Genomic DNA, 14,062 nt, shown 5'->3' with positions numbered 1-14,062 from the left:
TGGTACAAGTCCGGATGGCGCTGTTCATATGCTGACAGTTTCTGAACCATGTGCGCCAGTGAAGGGTAGTCTGCTTGGGAGGCCATGTCCTTGATTTGCGAGGCAAGGCCCACCACTGCCAATTCGACTGCTTCTTTTTCAGTCACACGAGCCGAATAGCATCGGTTCCTTAGATTTCTGAAGCGCTGGATGTATTCTGCCACAGTTTCTCCGCGCTTCTGACGTATCTGTGTTAGATCGGCAAGGCCAGACTCGGAAGCTTCTGAGTGAAACTGCATATGGAACTGTTCTTCTAACTGCTTCCAAGTCCGGATCGAGTCCGGTGGCAACGAAGTGTACCACCCGAAAGCCGATCCCGTGAGGGACTGTGCGAAGAACCTCACGCGTAGCGGATCCGACGCTGAGGCCGTTCCTAGCTGAGCCAAATATCGGCTCACATGCTCGATGGAGCTGGAACCATCTGATCCACTGAACTTGGAGAAGTCAGGGAGCCGATACTTGGGTGGTAGTGGGACCAACTCGTATTCATCGGGGTACGGCTTGGAATAGCCGATTGTCCTCCTTTTCGGCACCATGCCGAACTGGTCCCTCAGGATCGTACTGATCTGGTCCGCGGTGCCGGGCTGCAGAGTCGAACTCGAAGATTCGCCGGGGTGGCGTGCTTAGCCAGCCATGCTTGCTTTTCCAGCTCTGAGCCAACCGCAGGAGCTGAGCTCCGGAGGTTCGTCGGGGTGGCATATTTAGCTAGCCACGTACGCTTCTCAAGATCTGTCGCCGACGTTCCTCCCGCTTTCCCGAAGTCCCCGATGTTGCGGCCTGGTTTGTGAGTGCCCGATTACCGCGATGGCACGTACGTGCACATGTACCCGTGAGGGATCTCCTTAGGCGCCTCATGCAAGAACTGGCAGTCACTAGGGTCACCACCGATCTTGTAGACGACGAATGCCGGTGAATTCGGCACTTCTGGTGCTGCCAATGCAAATGGCAGCGGTGGACGGGACTGGAGTGGCATCTCTCCTTGATGTGTCCCGAGAGCTGGTCCTGACGGAGAGTACTGGTGCCTCATGATCTCCTGGATCACCCGGAGAGCGACACGCTCCAAAGTGTTCACCAGGTTCTCAGAGTGGTGGTGCAGCGAGTGAGCCACCATGTAGTTGATCTCCTGACGTAGGGACCTGGTGCGTTCTTCCGACGGGGCAGAGAGGTCTATCCCATCGAGCGCACCATCAGGCGAGAACCCCTTCCACCTGATGCCATGTGAACGGGTTCTGTGAAAAGAGCCGATGAGGTCGGCTTCGAGGATTGCTTTGACCTCGTCATACTTCTTCTTGAGCTCGTCGGTCAGATCCTCGTACGTGACTGGAGTGCCGTCCGCCATCTCAGATGTAGATGGCGATGTGGTTGATGTCGAAGCTTGTCCCACCGGGCGTGCCAGAATGTGTTGCGGTCAAAACCCACCGGCGGGCAGCGACGGGCAACACAGTAGAGCCGGGAACAACTTAGGACTGCGGCTGGCCCTGGTCCCTCCGAGCGACGGCCCGCAAAGCCTCTGGTACACACGTCCGATGCTGGTGCAAGGGCGTGCCACCTGACCTATACCTGGTCAGGAAGGTGATGGAGATGCCTCGCTTAGTTTCCTGCATGGCATACACGTAAACATTAAATACGAGCCTCGATCGGCTCTCAGGTTATCCTGTGAATCGGCTCAAGGAGCCGATCCACCCATGATTCGTACGAGGTGCACGAATATATGGTGGTCATGCTTGATCAAGATAAAGCTAAAGCGATCTACGACGATTTAGGGTTTTCACCGCATAATCGGATCATCCTACTCACGATTGGGCCTCGCGGCCACGCACGGTGATCGTAAGCCGATCCTAGACAAGGCCTAAAAACCAACACGAGGTTGATCCCCGGAACATCCTTTCTAGGACTAGCAAACGACACCCTACGTGCCGCTGGATCCTCCAACCCTTTGTAAGGCCTAACTATTGCAGATATTAAACTAATCCTTGAAGAACAAGGAGCAACCGTAACGGATCGGATCTACTAAATAATGATCAAGCGGGGTGCCGCCCCTACACCTAAGATAGGTGTAAGGGCGGCTAGATGTATAAGGGTTGCACTACGACAGCATATGATACGAAGAACAATGCTAACCCTAACACATCTAAGATAACTACGTTGTTCGCCATCAAAAAGGCTTCAGTACGAGCAACGCATGAACAACATAATAAGCTTGTGCTGCCTAGATCGCAAGATGCGATCTAGGCAGCATGATGCTTACCGGTAGAAACTCTCGAGACGAAGGAGTTGGCGATGCGCCGAGATTGATTTGTGGTTGAACGTTGGTTGTTGTTTATTCCATAAACCCTAGATACATCTTTACTATTAAATTCAAAAGCGACCGTGGTACGTCCTACCGACCGAAGCGTGAGAAAAAACGACGGGCTGATTGAAGCGATTCACTGATTCACGGGCCAGGTAAGAAAACAATCCGATTACGAATCTAATTTGGTGGCCGGACGATTCCCTGAACCCGTCAGCGCCGTCACCACTCCCTGTGTCTCGCGCTCCATCGGCACGTGCCCGATTCCTATTACAACCAGACCTACGACGCCATTCTACCAGCTTCCGGACTTATGAATCTTGTCACCAGTAACACGGAGCCACGAAATTACCTTAACAGTGTGGCCGTGGTGGCGATTCTTCCGCATGGGCGGCTTACAGCTTCTACTTGAAGATGTGCGTTTGCCTGCTGGGGTGTCTCGAGTCTCTTCCTGACGCTGGGGACGGAGGAGATCATAGGAGATCATAGAGTCGGCGACCAAGGGGGAGGTAACGACTTGGTGTTGGAAATTTGGACTCAGTTCAAGTGGTCGTCAGTGATTTTTCAAGGTCTAAAAGGTTCTTCTTCTCCTTAGTAATGCCTGGTCTGAAGACAGTGCTGATGTATTTGCGGCTCTAAAGGATGGCCATCCAGCCTATCCAGGAAACATGGGCATTGGAGCATAGTAAGAACAAGGTGCACGAGGCATTCACATCGCAAGTAGTACTGCTTCACCTTTTCTGTGCAATTTTCCGAATAGGCGTATCTTCAGGATGGAGACTCTGATTAACATATGGAACGCAGAAGGCTTCATCTTGCTTGAGATGACCTTCGATTTCTTCCCCGGTGTTATTGGGCAACCAGGGCCCCTATCGTGGTGGAATTGAAGAGTACAGAGTGGACATGGGTTCACCACCAAATCCATCGTGCGCCAGATCGATAGCAAGTCACGTCAGGTGTCCTCAAGTTTGTGGATCTCTACAGGTTTGTCAAATGTTAATTTAGCAATTTCAGTGAATTAATACAGTCTTATCCTTCCATTACATACACATCTAAATCAGGCTAGGATTTTAATTTGTTGTATATGCTGTAGAGAAAAGCAATAGAAGAATCTTGCGATGTGTGTTCATGTTTTACTACTCATTATTTATTTGCTTACAACAATGTTTGGCATGACACAATCCAATATTGAACGTTCCTGCAGTCACAAGACAGAACATCACCTTAGCCCATAGCAACGCATGGGTATTTTGCTAGTATTTATAGTCCAGGGGACTTTCTAACGTGGGAATAATCCCCACCGTGCACGAGACAAACTCTACCTAAACGACACGTATCCTACTATATTACAGATACACGGGCCAACTAGCCCAAACTTTGTATAACAGGCCGATTCACGTATTTCTTCCGTATATAATCTTCAAGTCCATCTCGATCGCGGCCCACCTCTGACTCGGTCAAATGCTGGTGATAACAGCTGCCCGCTGGAACGGGGAGGAGGACGTCGTCATCAACACCGAAAGTGTGACCGAGTACGGAGGTGCTGCACGTTCGTGGCACCGTCAAGATCTTCTACGCGCTTTTGCAAGCGACAAGTGATCGTCTACATCCACCACGAGATCTGATCTCGTTAACGCTTTGCGATCTTCAAGGGTATGTTGATCTTCATCTCGTTGCTACCATCTTCTTGATTGGATCTTGGCTTGTTGTTCGTTTTTGCGATAGGAAAATTTTTGTTTTCTATACTACGAATCCCAACACTAACTACACTTAATCTTTAGTCAAATCACTTACTCGTGGTCAAACTCCCCGCTCGGTCACCCATCCTCTCCCACTACTCCAGCACTAGCACGCTTAACTTCCGAGTTCATTCCCGTCTGCTTCCAAGTGCTTCGCGCGCATGTATGTGATACTAGTATCATATCAATCCTATTAACATGTTGGTCGATGTCACACTTCTTTATTGTTTGAATTCCAAATAATTATTTTAATAAACAAAACTACTGATGTAATAATAATCTTGAATAAATAAATAAATATTAACTTCTTTAATTTGTAATATAATTAAATTTTTTAATTTTTAATTTTTTTAATAATTTTTTTTGCCAAAATTAAAACCTAAAAATTTTAAAATCTAAAAATTGTCTAACTTTATGGTTAAGTAATAGTAATCTCTATGCAGGATGCAATTATTAATTTAAAAATATAAAATCCTGAATTTCTGGTAAAAACTAAAATCTTCCTGCTTTCATATTTTCATTTGGAATTTTGAGAATCTAAAAATTGGCTAACCGAGTAAACCCATCATTTTCCCACGATTATTTTAATATATTATACGTTTTTTGACGTATGCAAAAGTTAATGCCATTTTAACTTTTTCTAAACTTTTTCTCAAAAGATTTTATTTTTAAATTTTCTATCATTTTCTTTTGTATTTTACAAAGCTAAAAAAGTTCCAAATGAACCGGGACTAAAGACTTTGTAATATGAACCGGGATCAATGCCCCCCACTAGTCCCGATTCGTTTTTAAACCGGAACTAAAGCTCCCAAAGGTGCTGAACGAAAGCCCTGTTTTCTACTAGTGAAGATGTTTTAGTTTCTTTTTCAAAGATGCATGTATCTGGATCAAGGTGTAAAATAGCACGCTATTTCTCCGCTAATAGCGTGCTATAACATATCTAAAGGGTCAACGCTAAATTTTAATAATTTTGCTCGTTGTGGCGTTATTTGCGAAATAGCATGCTATATCGCGCTAAAACTTCATAGCGTTAGCGCACTATTTTTTCAAGCAAGTTGCTTTCACTTTTTCGTGGTGATGAACTGCAATCTGTTGGTTACACTTCTAAATCAGAAAACAATATCACTAATGCTAATAATTTTTAATAAATAATTTATACTATGTTGTTGACTTGTGAAATGCTGATATTAGCCTTCTAAAATATTTGAGATCTATTTTTATATGTGGTTATATATGTATAATTCAGTCACTTTTGGACTATATATCTATTCGTTCTTGTAAAATTATTTATTTTTAGGCTATATTTAGTATTATTTTGAAAATTTAGCACGCTATTTTAAACCTTGATCTGGACGCATCTTGGTGTGTACGTTCATTCATATTGGTATGTATCTAGCCCACGTTAAAAGATCCAAAATATCTTAAAATAGTTGATGAAGAGAGTATATTTTTTTTACCCTACCAAATGTTATCATATTATTGGCTCCGTGCCTCCGCCGTACCTAAAATTTAGTCCGTCCTTCACCACTGATGCCACTGTGCCAGGTAGAGTAACTATCAGTGCCAATGTGCACACTCCAGCTTTGTCCACGCATTGCATCACCACTGATTCCCTTCAGATTATTCTACTGAGTATGGAAATACACGGAGGAGTTCAAGTTCAACCGTTCCATACAACTAGTACTAGGGAGAAACTCCCATTATCTAGCAAGTGGCGTTCAGGTAACAGGTACAGCCCAGGAGCTAGAATCGTCTTTCCTCTTTCTTTAACCAGGCCATGGTTGACGTCTGGAGGTGCAGGACTAACCATTTGTCGTCGCTGTTATTGTAATAATAAAAGGCGATTACATCCGCACGAGCGTTGCCGCCATCCCTTCCTTTTCTGCAATATATAAGAATGTTCTAGTGGTGAGTATTGTAACCGTTGTGTTCAAGATAATCATCCATAGCACAGGGTTAGGTCGTCTTTGTTTTCTCCGCGTCTAGATTTCGAACGCACATCAATGATACTTTTTGTTTAACTTCACTTTATTGCCAACCAAAGAAAATTTTGCTGGGAATTAATAAAATAATGTGGCAATCATCAGTCTCTTTAAGCACTCGAACACACATAACCACATTCCACCATAGATGCCCTAAGATGTACAATTTACATGAAGAATTGATATTTTCTCCGGTCCAAACTAATTAGTGCAGTTTAAGAGTATATTTGTACTCATAGGCGGCGGAGCTACTTGGGGACTTGGGTGTACAGATGCACACCCAATATTTTTGACAAAATGACTATTAGCTAAGTTTAGAGCAATATGTCTTAAATAAAGCAGAAAACCCATGTAAAAATTGATATCTGGAAAACAATATACACCCATTATCTGACCGCTGGCTCCGCCCATGTTTGTACTGGAAATAGTATGTGGCTACACTAGAGACTACTATGTTTATCTTATTTGTCATTATCTCAATGCCCATATCTCGGGCGGTTCTAGGACGGGTGCGAGATGGATCTGTGAGGAGAGGGGTGAGCGGCTCAATGAACGGAGGTATAAATATCAAGAGAAGTGAAGGGGAACTAAGAGAGAGAGAGAGAGAGAGAGAGAGAGAGAGAGAGAGACATGAGGTAGAAGATATATGGATATGACACATGAGCACGGTCGTCAATGGGACTAACAATGATTCTAGTGAGATCGTCTTTTACGATACTGGAAACAAGTTCAAGGTTCAAGATTAACTGAAAACACCAAGTATAGGACAATTGGTGACACTTCTCTGTGACCCGGTCCCTTGCTACAGTGCAGAGAGGCGACTGGTGGGGCGACTCGAAGTTTCGAGCTCTCGCCGGTGATTCAGCCGCTCCCCTCCGCCTCCGGTCGCCGTTCCGGCACCGTGAGGTGGGGGGGGGAGCTCCGGTTCTCGTCCGTGCATGTAGTTAGGTAGTAGTTTGTAGGTGTGAGTGCCTGGGCGGCGTTGTCGAAGACGGTGGCGATGGCGTCGGTGTGTTGGGCTTGGTGCTTCCCCTCCTGTCCCCGTTCCGGCCTCGTTGCTGGGGAGGTTGTGAAGCTGTTTCGTCGTATCCTCTCCTCCGTTTGTGCTTCTCCAGCCGGCCGTGGGGGCGAGGGGGGAAGTAGTTGTTTGGTGCGGCTCCGTTTTTGGTGCTGGTGGTGCTGCTGGTCTTCTCTGGTGTTCCTGCTCTGGCCGGCCATGGTGGCGAGGGGAGCGGTTTCTGGAGGTGGTTGGGGGCTGGTGGTGGTTGGCCTGGACGTCGCTGAGGCGGCTGGAAGATGGGTGGTTCCGGCGAGCTTGTGTTGTGGCCGTGTTCGTTCAATGTCTCTCAGTTCCGTCGCGTGGCGGCGGACGGCTCTTGCGGTCGTCTACAAGGTGTGGTGGTGCTCGTTTCCCGGCGGCAGGTGGTACGGCGTCTCCGGCGAAGCCTAGGCTCTTGGGGCTCGGTGCTGGATCTGATTGCGTTCTCTTCAGGTGGCTCGGGGTGCTTGGTGCAATTTTCTAGGTCCCTTTGTAATTTTCTTTTCTTTTAGACCTGCTTGTATTTTGTGCTGAGTTTCCTGAATATATGAATCAGATCCTTCCTCAAAAAAAAAAAAACACCAAGTATAGATTGCTGGTTTAAGGGATAGACATAGAGGTTGGATTCCGAACTATGTAAGTTTGATTGGCCTACTTTACCTTCGGTAGCTCAATGCGTTTGACAACTAATAATTTGTGTAATTTAAATTAAGGTGCGTCTAATTCTCATTGAACGAGCCAAGTGACGTCATATAATAAATGTGTGTTATGCAAGCTAATTTTCTAACTTATGACCAACTTGCAACTGAAAATATTCTAGTTGCAACCGACATGCAACTCACCACTAACATGAATGATGATGCAAGTCCAAAGAATGGGGACTTGACTGGGCTCTAACTTAGACGTTTAAACTATGAGCTCTTTTACGGTGATTGGCACGGAACCTTGGCTCCGTCTAATCGAATCTAGGTTCCGTCTAATTTAATTTTTCGTGACCGTTGATTAAATTGTTAATAATTTTTGTGTAACTTCTATAATGCTTCAACAGTTCTAAACGATCGTTTTAGAAGTCAATTCGTCATATCAGAATCCGATAAAAAAAACTCCTCGTCCAGCCTATGAAAAGAAGGCCACGATGCTTGTACCGTGATTGATAAAACTAGAAGGCCATGATACTCTTGATGACTCACGAGCGTCCGCCGCCGCCCCTCCCCCGTTGCGGGGATCGCTGGAGAGTCACCTCCCCATCCTCTCCGTCACAGCCCCCTCCCTCCTTCATGGGATCGCCGGCGAGAAACTGGGCATCGGCGGCAGGCTGCGCCACCATGTACGACCACCAGGAGCATCCGCTGTGCGCCTAAGTGAGCACCATGCTCGATCAGCTCACGCATAACTGAGATCTTGATTGTTTTCTCATGCATAGCTGGTGCGCTAAGGTTACAGCAGTCAGGCGCCCCAAGGATGTAGCTGACCAATCTAACTTTCTGCCTGGTTTGCGCAAAACATGGGACCTGGTTACTGGTTATTCTTTTAGATCTATTATTTGATAATCCAGATTAGGCTAAGTCATTCTGGACTGTTTGATTAGTAGGGGATCGATTCTGTATTATTTCTACTATAATATTAGTAGTTCTTCCTGGCCTGAGCAAAGATACAAGAGTAAAGATTAAAGCCTAATAAACAGCCATTCAACATTATCCCCGACTCCCCGTTCTTTGCCGTAGAAATTAGAGCAAGATATACAGTTGAAAATTCAGGCTAAACCTGTCTTGCTTTGTTGTGCTATGCATAGACACCAAATCTACTGACAAGTTATCAGTACCACTTTGATATAACTGCAGTAAGATATTTTGAGGTAACCTTCCTTAGCTCTCCAAGAAGAACGTGCCAGACAATTTAGAAGTGTTATGTCACATGCTCCGCTCTTACAATAAAAGGGGAAAGGGTGCTAGAGAGCCTAAAAATAAACTTAACGAGAGTCTTTTCGACATAGGGCATAACTGGTACAGTAATAAGATGAGACAATCAGGTACTCCTTCCATTTCTTGACATCCAATGGACACCAGAACCAATGATTTTCAGTACACGTGCTAGTGGAGTAAGTTCCAGCTTCACAGCACACATTGTAAAACAATCAATACTCTCAATGCAATGATCGGAAAATAGACCAATGTGAGAAAAGTACTGCACGACGGTTGCGGTAGAAAGAGCTGTACTCATGAACCTTACATACACATTTTATAAAAGACTACAACATCTTCAACCGTATTGGCCCATGAAATGCATTGAATAGCGATGATTGACACTAATTCATCGCAAATCATCCCTAGTTCATCCTCAATTTTTTTTCTGTACACATTATCATCCAGCTAGCTCACCAACTGTCATATTTTGCTCAACTGAAGAAAGGATTCTTCATGATGCCCTTCTTGCACCAATTGTATTCTTAAAAACGAACTGAAAATGAATGCTTCTCTTCGACCCTCATATCCATATCCATCCTAGCAAGCTTCTTCATAAACTCCACCATAGCTGCTAGGAACAACAATGAATTAAGAACTATGAAAGTTAACTTTTGGATTATTGGAGGAACAATTCAAACTCAAGAACTAGTTGTTTCCAACCCAACTAATGGGAGATCAGATGATTTCGTTCTACTAAGCCTCTCACCATCAGCTTAAAATCATCATAATCATCAATGTGTCAACCTCTGCAGCTATTGTTGCTGTCAAGCAAAGAGAGCCTATTATGCACTGACGTCATGTTCTGCCCCATCTTGGTCCTGGCAGACTTGGAAGTACCTGCTAGCGTCCCTCTCTGAAACATCAAGCAACCATCCAAGGTAGAGTTATCACTGTGCGAGTAAACACCACTTAATAGTAATTTTATTACTCCCTCCGATTCATATTACTTGATGCTAATATAGATGTATCTAGACACTTTTTAGTTGTAAATACATTCATTTTAGCATCAAGTAATATGGATCGGAGGGAGTACGAAATCTGATCTGGTCTAGTAGTAAGTACGTAGTAGCCACTAGTCAATTCATTGAAGACGAAGCAAAATCTTGTTTGTCGAATTAGCATTTTCTTAGCGTGTGTAAATACGACCTGTAAGGCCAGCGTTAGGCCGGCGCAGACATTCTGATGAGGACAGGGTTGCCGTGCTCCTGGCTGAGGCCGTAGCTGAGCTTCTTGAGCTGTGACATCATCTTGGCGAAGTGGAGAGCCTCCTGCCGCCCGTCGCGCTTCACCAACTATATCCCTGCCTCCCCTGACTTCCGCTGCTCAGGCGAGCCTTCCGTCGAACACGTCATGGGCACGGAGCGCAGAGGTCCGGGAATTGGGGAATCGAGATAAAGTAGCACCACCCAGGTTCCCCGCCGCCGATCCTGGATATAGCCCCGATCCCGGCAATCCCCGACGCCCCTCGTCCTTCCTCGCCTAGCGCAGGCGCACGACTTCGTGGTTCCGCGACGACAGCCATGTGGGAGACAGCCGCGTCGGTCATCGAGAGTTCACCGATAGGGTCGCTCGCCGGCAAGATTGGAATTACAGTGTGAGCTGGCTGGTGGAGAGTGAGTGATCGCCGGAGAGAGGATTCCGTCGGAACCAGACTACCACAAATGATGAAGAGGGGTCAGTTCAAAAAATACAAGATGATGAACAGGGAGAGTGGATATTGTCATTGCTTTAAGATTCGTGTTGTTTCATCGGAGGTTTCGGCCGATCAAAAGGACGCTTGTTTTTTATAATTTTCGTGAAATATATCTAAGGTTCCGGTCCTGGTTCCATCAGATTGGTTCCGTCTATTTACCACCATTAGATCGAGGTGGATGAACGGTTATTAAAAATGCCAACCACCCTAAAACTTGTATTAAACTATATACCTACCTAGGCTTTTATTAAAAATATTGTTATGTAAGTTAGCAGTAGAGAAAATGTTGGTTTGGTGAGTTCCTGAACCAAAGATGTTTTGCCGACCAAGTTTCTAACCGTTTTAACCGTACGTGCTTACGTGGCCGCCGTGCATTTATCCATCCACGCGTTCCGTTTTGCGACACATTTGCCGCTACCACACCTCTGTTTGAAAAAACATAAAACCGAGACTTTTGCCGCGACGTTGTTGAACTCTTGGCCGCGCCTATAAAACCCACCCGCCGTCACTCCCAGATCATAGTGGGACGCTTTGTTCCTCCTCGACCATACAAGTCAGTCATCGTCTAGCATTTCATTCCACCATTCCAAATCCATCGATCAAATCGATTGACGCCATGCAGCAGGTGCTTACTTACACTCAATCAAATCGAGGCTTTAGTTTTCTGATTTCAATTGCGGTTCATGGTTTTAGCTGATTTTGTTCTGTGTTGTGACGGTTCCAGAAGGGTGTGCTGAAGCTGGACCTGGTATACTGGCCAGCCTCCCCCCCCCCCCCCTTCCCGTTTGTCCGTTGCTCTGCTTCGTCGCAATCAGTCTGTAGTGTACTGCACCAACTCCGGCCATATCTGAATTGCCTCAGGTATTGACCATCGTCGTGGACATGGAGAAGCAGAGATGACGGTGGTATACCTTACTTATTTTAGTCCTATGATTGTTGTGAAAGAAAGTATCTATAGATTATTAAGAACCTGTCCGTCTTCTATGCTAGCTACTTCAGATGTTCCGTTTTGGGTAGTGACCTCTGTTATCATCGTATTGCTCGTGTTTGATGCTTTGTATTACTATATGTAAATAACGGAACACCTCTGCTGTGAACCCAAATGGGTCTCTACCCTGTGTTTGATTATTGTTATCTTAGAACCATGTATCTGTACCTATATGCAATATATTTCCCTACTTTTGGCACTTATATATTGCATATAGGTATACATGGTTCTAAGATATACATGCTATGCTGGGTTCTTCGGCTCTGTATCATCGCTTTATACCTATGTTTTATAGTGTTGAAGACGGGGTCGCGCGCCAAGGCACGCCTCAAAATCTAGTTCAGATAACAGTTACTAGAATCGTCTTTCCTCTTTCTTTAACCAGCCCACGGTTGATGTCTGGAGGTGCCGGACTAACCATTTGCCGTCCTTGTTATTGTAATAATAATATAATGGCAATTACATCCGCACGAGCGCCGCCGGCATCCCTTTCTTTTCTGAAATATAAGAATATTCTAGTGGTGAGTCTATTGTAAGCATTGTGTTCAACATAATTGTCCCTAGCAATGGGTTGTCTTTGTTTTCTCAGGATCTAGATTTCGGATGCACATCAATGATGCCTTTTTGTTTAATTTCACTTTATTGCCAACCAAAGAAAATTTTGCTAAGAATAATTAAAATAATGTGGCAATAATCACTCTCTTTAAGCACTCGATCACACATAAACACCTTCCACCATAAATGCCCTAAGATGTACAAATTACATGAAGAAATGATACTTCCTCCGGCCCAAACTAATTAGCGCAGCTCAAGAGCACATTTGTACTCGATATAGGATGTGGCTACAATAGAGACTACTATGTTTATCTTATTTGTTATTATCTCAGTGCCCATGTCTCGGGTGGTTCTAGGACAGGTGCGAGATGGATCTGTGAGGAGAGGGGTGAGCGGCTCAATGACGGAGGTAGAAAAATCAAGAGAAAAGAAGGCGAACCAAGAGAGATACATGAGGTAGAAGATGGATATGACACATGAGCACGTGTAGTCAATGGGAGTAACAATGATTGTGGTCAGACCGTCTTTTACGATACGGGAAACAAGTCCAAGGTTCAAGATTAACTGAAAACACCAAGTACATAGGCTGTCTCCATCGATCCCGGTCGGGTTGGGTGGATTGACGCCATGCAGCAGGTGCTTACTTACAGTCGATCAAATCGGGGCTTTAGTTTTCTGATTTCAATTGTGGTTCATGGTTTTCGCAGATTTTGTTCTGTGGTGTGACGGCTTCAGAAGGGTGTGCTGAAGCTGGACCTGCACGACGACAGGCAAAAGCAGAAGGCCATGGAGGCCATCACCAGTCACCACCCACATCGTCTCCGTCGGCCCAGCCAAGGAGGAGAGCAAGGACGGCGGCGATGAGAAGGGCGCCGCCGGCGACAAAAGTGACGCGAACAAGTCCCCGGTGTACACGCCGTGGTACGAGCCGCCGCACCACCCGCAGGCGTACTGCGTCATCTGCGGAACGACGCGTCGATGCCCCTGTCCATTCTGTACGTAGGCTGGCTGGCCTGTCTCCCGCTCGATCGACGGCGTGCCTTACATGTAAGGATTCCACCGGCCGGCAGCCATGTATATATCCGCCGATCGAGTCTGTAATCTTTACTATTAGTTTGCTTCACAAGGTCTCCCGGCGGCCGCGCCCTGCTCGCCGCCGACCTCACAAGGTCTCCTTCGCGTCCCCCGACCGCCGGCCGAGGTACGACTATGCTGGCTTTTTTCGGATGGAGAGATAGCGACGGGAGAGAGCAGACTAGATCTTAGCGCCGATTCTAGCCGCCTCCGTGCTGGTAGGGGAGAGAGACGGGGCATACAGGAGAGGGAGGAAGTCACGGTGTGGGACGGGAGCAGAGGAGGCGGTCGTGGTTGGAGAGGAGAGGATGGGGGAGGGGGTCCTGCCTCCTGCGTCGGTGGAGAAGAGAGGAGGGGGCCGACTGGCCGAGCAAGGAGATACACATGATATTTCTGCTACTGATTTGTTGATGAAGGAAAGGAGAGGAGGCCATCGGTGATTTGCTGCTACTGATTTTGCTCGTTATGGAGAAGGCTGCTACTGCTACTCGGCCTATTTTGCTGTTGTAAAAAAGGTGCGCTGCTCAACTTTCTAGAGTAACAGAGAAGAATGCTAATCCTGTTTATTTATACTGAATTTTGCACTAATCTGCTTATGTTGATTTTTGACATGTTGTACGGTGCTTTTTTAGATACATTGAAGTGGTATCTGCTGACATGCCTTGGGATGACAGACAGGATTATTATAGCCTAATTGGG

At 46.0% G+C, this 14,062-nt stretch overlaps 1 long non-coding RNA gene across 1 annotated transcript; it reads right to left on the bottom strand.

Moving 5' to 3' along the window:
- Positions 1–9,106: 9,106 nt before the first annotated feature.
- Positions 9,107–11,489, bottom strand: LOC127330755 (uncharacterized). Its single transcript, XR_007869416.1, has 2 exons — positions 9,760–11,489; positions 9,107–9,621 (listed from the first exon to the last, which is right to left on the bottom strand). It is a non-coding gene; the product is annotated as an uncharacterized lncRNA (long non-coding RNA).
- Positions 11,490–14,062: the final 2,573 nt, after the last annotated feature.

This window comes from Lolium perenne, chromosome 2, assembly GCF_019359855.2.
Source record: "Lolium perenne isolate Kyuss_39 chromosome 2, Kyuss_2.0, whole genome shotgun sequence".
Taxonomy (NCBI): Eukaryota; Viridiplantae; Streptophyta; class Magnoliopsida; order Poales; family Poaceae; genus Lolium; species Lolium perenne.
Note: the sequence above shows the minus strand (reverse complement) of the source record. Positions and strands in the feature narration are given on the sequence as shown.